The sequence below is a fragment of the Canis lupus genome, chromosome 28 (assembly GCF_048164855.1).
Source record: "Canis lupus baileyi chromosome 28, mCanLup2.hap1, whole genome shotgun sequence".
Taxonomy (NCBI): Eukaryota; Metazoa; Chordata; class Mammalia; order Carnivora; family Canidae; genus Canis; species Canis lupus.
In genome coordinates this window covers 1,889,313-1,895,940 of record NC_132865.1, presented here as the reverse complement: position 1 = coordinate 1,895,940, position 6,628 = coordinate 1,889,313, and positions in this window count along the sequence as shown.

Here is a 6,628-nt window from a genome sequence, read left to right as displayed (position 1 = left end):
CCAGCATGTGTGTGCCTGGTCAGTCCTCTTCTTCCGCATGGTGATTCAGGGACCCAGGATCCTCCTTGGCTTGTAGCTCTGTCCTCTTCTAGGCCCTTATAATCATCTGCATCCAGCCAGAGATAGAGGAAGAGAATGTGGAAAAGGGGCATCAGTGTCTTAATCACCTTGCCTGGAAGTGACCTGCATTATTTGTGCTCCTGTTGGGGAGAACAAGTCATGGCCCTACAGCTGCAAGGGCATCTGGGAGGAGTAGTTCCTGGTAGGCTCCTGCTTCTCAGTGGAGAAGAGGAAGCTATAGAAGGAAGGCCAGATTTTTAAAGACCACTTGTCTCTATCATCTCTCCCTTAAACATCTTGACGAAGGACAGAATTGTACAAGATAAGATTTGAAGGGATTTTGGAGCCATTATTCCCCCTTCCCCTATCTTAGAGTTGAGGGTACGTGGATGTAAAGTGGTAATGAGAATGTTCCAAGTCCACACGGCTAATCAATGGCAGAGTTGGGGCTAGAAATTGGGTTTTCTTTTTTTTTAATAATAAATTTCTTTTTTATTGGTGTTCAATTTGCCAACATACAGAATAACACCCAGTGCTCGTCCCGTCAAGTGCCCTCTCAGTGCCCGTCACCCATTCACCCCCACCCCCCCATCCTCCCCTTCCACCACCCCTAGTAAGATTTGTGTGGAATCAGAAAAGACCCCGAATAGCCAGGGGAATTTTAAAAAAGAAAACCATAGCTGGGGGCATCACAATGCCAGATTTCAGGTTGTACTACAAAGCTGTGGTCATCAAGACAGTGTGGTCCTGGCACAAAAACAGACACATAGATCAATGGAACAGAATAGAGAATCCAGAAGTGGACCCTGAACTTTATGGTCAACTAATATTCGATAAAGGAAGAAAGACTATCCACTGGAAGAAAGACAGTCTCTTCAATAAATGGTGCTGGGAACATTGGACATCCACATGCAGAAGAATGAAACTAGACCACTCTCTTGCACCAGACACAAAGATAGACTCAAAATGGATGAAAAATCTAAATGTGAGACAAGAATCCATCAAAATCCTAGAGGAGAACACAGGCAACACCCTTTTTGAACTCGGCCACAGTAACTTCTTGCAAGATACATCCACGAAGGCAAAAGAAACAAAAGCAAAAATGAACTATTGGGACTTCATCAAGATAAGAAGCTTTTGCACAGCAAAGGATACAGTCAACAAAACTAAAAGACAACCTACAGAATGGGAGAAGATATTTGCAAATGACATATCAGATAAAGGGCTAGTTTCCAAGATCTACAAAGAGCTTATTAAACTCAACAGCAAAGAAACAAACAATCCAATCATGAAATGGGCAAAAGACATGAACAGAAATCTCACAGAGGAAGACCTAGACATGGCCAACATGCACATGAGAACATGCTCTGCATCACTTGCCATCAGGGAAATACACATCAAAACCACAATGAGATACCACCTCACACCAGTGAGAATGGGGAAAATTAACAAGGCAGGAAACCACAAATGTTGGAGAGGATGCGGAAATTCTGACTGCCAGTTACTTTTGTGGCACTCGGATTGATGTGCCGGTGACTTTTGCACTGCTTGGTATACATCAAATGCTTGAGAACATTGGATGTGGAGTGTTATTGTGGCAAGTTCAGTTGTAGTTGTGTCATGTTTCCTTTTGGGGTACTTAGCTCTGCTTCTACTTTCCCCTTATAGCCTTTCACCTCTGACTTACAGAAGTTCTCTCTCTTTATAATAACCAAGAGGGGTAGTAAATTGGCTGGATTTGAAGGTGAGGGAGAAATGGGAGCATGGTCTTGGTCAAAGGTATGGCCAGAGTGACTGATATTGCTGGTGAAGTGATTCCAGTACTTTAAGGTAGGGCACAGTATGGCTTAAAAGAACATAGGTCTATAAACTTCTAGTGGTCAATATGAATCTCAAGCTTTTTTTTTTTTTTAAATAATGGTCTCTAGAAGGTTTTTGTTAAAATATACTTGTAGACATTATTTGGGTGATATATAAGCACCCAAAAGTCTCTTTACTGATTGGTTTGTCAGCATGTTGAGCAGTTGTGAGCAGGGACTTGAGGGAACAAGGAGAGAGCAGATAAGTTTTGAGAAGAGGAGACTGAGGAGGTTTGGAGGGTGGGATACTTTGGGGATGGGGACACTGGAATGAGAGAAAAAGTTGTCAGAGATTTGAATGAATGGCCTGGGAAGGTGGGCGAGCACTGAAGACAAGTTTTTCTCCCCTTCTAGGTGATTTCATTGACCATGGCAATGGTCATGACAAAAAGTCTAGGGTTCTAGACCTGGTTGTGTACTCAGTCTTTGAATACCATTGGGGCAATGACTTAACCTTTCTGGGCTTCAATTTCTCTGCTTATAAAATAGGGTGTACTAGACCATTAGTTTCTTATTTTTAGAGAGAAGGAGAAGGGGGCATGTGAGCAGGGGGAGGGGCTGAAGCAGAGGAAAAGAGAACTTCAAGTAGACTCACGTGAAGCCTGACGCAGAGTTTGATCTCATGACCTTGAGATTATGACCTGAGATTATTAAGTCAGAGCTTAACCGACTGAGCCCCGTTTCCCCCCAGGTGCCCTTAGACCATTAGTTTTCTAACCATGTTATCTGGGTACTTGGGGTCTTGTGGATGTGCTTCAAGGGCATGATTTCAGGAATGGCTGCGAGTAGCAAGTGAGTGATTTGTTGTGCCCTGCCACCCCCACGTCAACCAAATTAGCTCTGCTCCATTTAGTACTGAATTTCTGTGGAAACTTTGTTTGGAGAATGGCCTCTGTGTATAAAAGAGGATTTAGAAAGTACTCAACCTGGAGAGTTTTTAGGTTTCTTCTAGTTCTGACATTTGGAATTTGATCAGTACTCAGTCTTCAAATCTTAGGGGCTGTGTACAGGTCAGGTCTTAGGCTCCCCTGTTCCCTGTCCTCAGGAGGCTGTATCTACAGACTGACAACTAGGGATTTGGACAACTATTGCATGGGACCGACTATCAAATGCACAATAAGGAAGACTCATTTATTACGCTGAGTGAAGTAAGTCAATCAGAGAAGGACAAACATTATATGGTCTCATTCATTTGGGGACTATAAAAAATAGTGAAAGGGAATAAAGGGGAAAGGAGAAAAAAATGAGCGGGAAATATCAGAAAGGGAGACAGAACATGAGAGACTCCTAACTCTGAGAAATGAACTAGGGGTGGAGGAAGGGGAGGTGGGCGGGGGGTGGGGGTGACTGGGTGACGGGCACTGAGGTGGGTGCTTGACGGGATGAGCACTGGGTGTTATTCTATGTGTTGGCAAACTGAACACCAATAAAAAATAAATTTATATAAAAAAAGGAAGACTCATTTATTGAGGTCTACTAAGTGGCCCTGTTTTAGGCATTTTACATAATTGAATATTTAAATCTTCCAATAATTCAATTAGATATTATTATTGCAATTACCATTTTAAAAATGAGGAGACTAAGGCTCAGAGAGAGGGAAAGCAACTCAGTTCAAAAGAAACAGGATCAGGATTCAAAATTGGCTGTGACTTTGGGGTCCGGGCTCTTCTCGGTTCTCCTTCTCTGACCTGAGCATGCCCTTAGGTGGCTCTGTTTGTGGGCTTCCTCACGCCTATAATCCACAGGTGGCTCTTCCCATGGTAGAAAGACTCCCTGTCCTGAGAGGTACGCCAGTCCTGGAGCTGTCATGGTGACTTACATTTTCGACTGGGCTACAAGTGCCCCACTAAGTACGGCGCTCAGTCCAGGGCAGTCCAATGCCTGATGAATGACCCATCACTTACAGGCTCCTCTAGGATGCAGGGTCTCCGAGGGATACAGCATAAGGCAAGGAACTGGGCTGCCCTAAGAACATTTTCCTGGTTATTTTATGGTAAAGTATATTAAGATTCTGGTTGTAGGGAAGAAACCACTTAAAAATAAAATGGAACAAAACCTTTAAGTCTGAAAACAGCCACATGTTGAGAGGTACTGGATTTTTCTCAGATTTTCAACCTCCCCTGGATTTTTGCTTCTAACTGCATGTGTTTCTAATGGCTTTGGTAACCTTAGTTGTAATAGTAAGTGCTATTCAACCTGCAAACTAATTGTGCAGGAGCAAAATGAAGTTGAGGATGGGCTCGTAACCTATGCTTCCTCAGCCCACTTCTGTGTGCGCCCAAGTTATGGGGCTTAGCCTACCTCCCTTCTACGGGCTCTTTGAGTAGCATAACCTTGGTAATGGATTCCAGATGTATGTGCTTCAGGGGCTTAGACATTGTAGTTCTGAGTGAATAAAAGTATTTTTTTCCTTGTGATTAAAAGGCTAAACAGCAGGTCATGTGTACCTATGCATGCAAAAGGGCATTTGTATTTTTGATCAGGTGAGATGCACCTGGGGACTGTAAATATCACAGACCGGTGGAGGTGATTGAATCTAAAAGTCTCAATGGCTCAAAAGATCAACTCTAGACTTTCTTGTTCCTTTTTTCCCCAACCACTTTTCAATTTTTCCCTCTCCTTCCTGTTCTTCTTTGCCTCCTCTACTCCCCCTCTCCCCTGTTCCTCCCTCTCTTCCTTCTTAAATACCCTCCTGAAAGCAAAAGCTTTAGCGGATTACTCGTCCATCAGCAATGAACCTAGATCACCAGGGTGATGTGAGGATTATCTTCACATTTCAGAAGAAAACTGAACTATTAGAGTTTATTGGAAGGTTTTGTGGGAAGGGTTTTATTAGGGATCACAATCTTTAAATTCCTGTAGAAGCCTGGAGTCCACACCTTGTGGAGCATGGGCTTTCTCTAATACCACTTTTCTGATTAGTATTTTGAGAGGTGATTGGGATGGGAGGACTTTTTCCAGGGCTTTTTACTTCTGGGAGAAAGAAACTCCACTAGAGGAATATTCCTGGCCTCCTGCCCCACTGGTTGGAGAGCTTTGGAGAAGGAATGGTACAAAGTGGCCTAGCTGGGTCAGCCTTCTCTCAGTTTGCATATGTCCAAACTCATCAAATTGTATACTTTATGTGTAATTCTTTGTTTTAAAAGCTGTAATAAAGACGAAAATTACTGGGGAAAAAAAATCTACCAAAGGGCACAGTCGTCTTTGCTTCTTTGTTCTGAATTATCAACCTCATGCCTTATTTCTGATTTTTTTTCTTAGCCCCCAGAAGCTAGAGTTTTTGATAGTTTCATTTCATTCATTTGTTCATTCAGAAATCTTCATTACTTGGGATGGCTGGGTGGTTCAGTTGGTTAAGTGTTCAACTCTTGGTTTTGGCTCAGGTCATGACCTTGGGGTTGTGAGATCAAGTTTTGTTTGGATTCTGTGCTCAGTGCGGGGTCTGCTTGAGATTCTCTCCATCTCCCTCTGTCCCTGTGCTGGATTGCTTGTTTTCTCTCTCTCTTTCTCTAAAATAAATAAAATAAAATAATAAAATAAAATAAAATAAAATAAAATCTTAAAATCTTCAGGAGCACCCAGGTAGCTTAGTTGGTTAAGCATCTGCCTTTGGCTGAAGTCATGATCTCAGGGTCCTGGCATCAACCCCTGCACTGGGCTCCCTGCTTAATGAGGGTCTGCTGCTCCTTCTCTCCCTGCTCCCCTTTCCACTTGTGCTCTCTCTCTCTCAAATAAATAAAATCTTAAAAAAATCTTTGGTGCCATGCTGAATGAATAGATTGGGAACAACACAAATGATATAGGGTTGGGCCCTTTATTCATGTCTGGTAGAGAAGAAAAATATATAAACCAAGAACTGGTGTGGAGTGTGTTAAGTATTCTAGAGGGGGACGTTGTATGTACTACGGCTGAGCAAGGAAGACAGACTGTATGAATAGGATTGTGGAATGTGATGAAGTGGGGAAGCAGGAGGAAATTTCAAGCATCCAGAAGAACATGGGAAAGAACATGGTGGGAAGGAATAGTAGGTATCCATCATTTAGTAGGTAAAGTGAGGGAACCATGACTGGCTGAGTAGGGCCAGAGTCGAATAATATATTAGTGGGGGAGATGAGCATGTTTGACATTCTCTACGTACCCCGTTGTGGCATCACCATACCTCGAACTTCCTGTTTACTTGCCTAGCTCCCCGTGGTCTTGGTGCTCTCCTCCTCCTTCAGAGTGTTTACCACATAGTTATTCACTGTAGAATTATGTCATCAGAAGTCTCATATCTGCCAGCACAGGTATGTCATGAGGGCAGGGGTTCCTGACTTTCCTGCTCCTGGGCACCTAGTGTCTAGTACCGTATCTGACATGCTCAGGGATGCTCAGGAAACACTTGCAGAGCAAATGAACGTCCCAGACTCCCAGAGAACTCACGGTCTCTGCACGTATTGTGATAGTGGCCTATGCACTATGCTCTTTTTGTCTTTTGTGGCAAGATGTTGTGCACTTCGAGGGTAAGGAAAATAGGGTGATACTGGGTTCTCTTGGACTCGATATTGAGGGATTGTCGGTTTTATTTTTGTGGTCCGTGTGGTACGTCTGAGTGTCTCTCAAGCACAAGATCGCCGTGCTGTGATCCTGCAGCCCCTGAGGCTGACAGCCTTCTGGGCCACACACCCCTTTTTCTGAGATGGCTGATGTCAGTCCCAGCATGAGGCAAT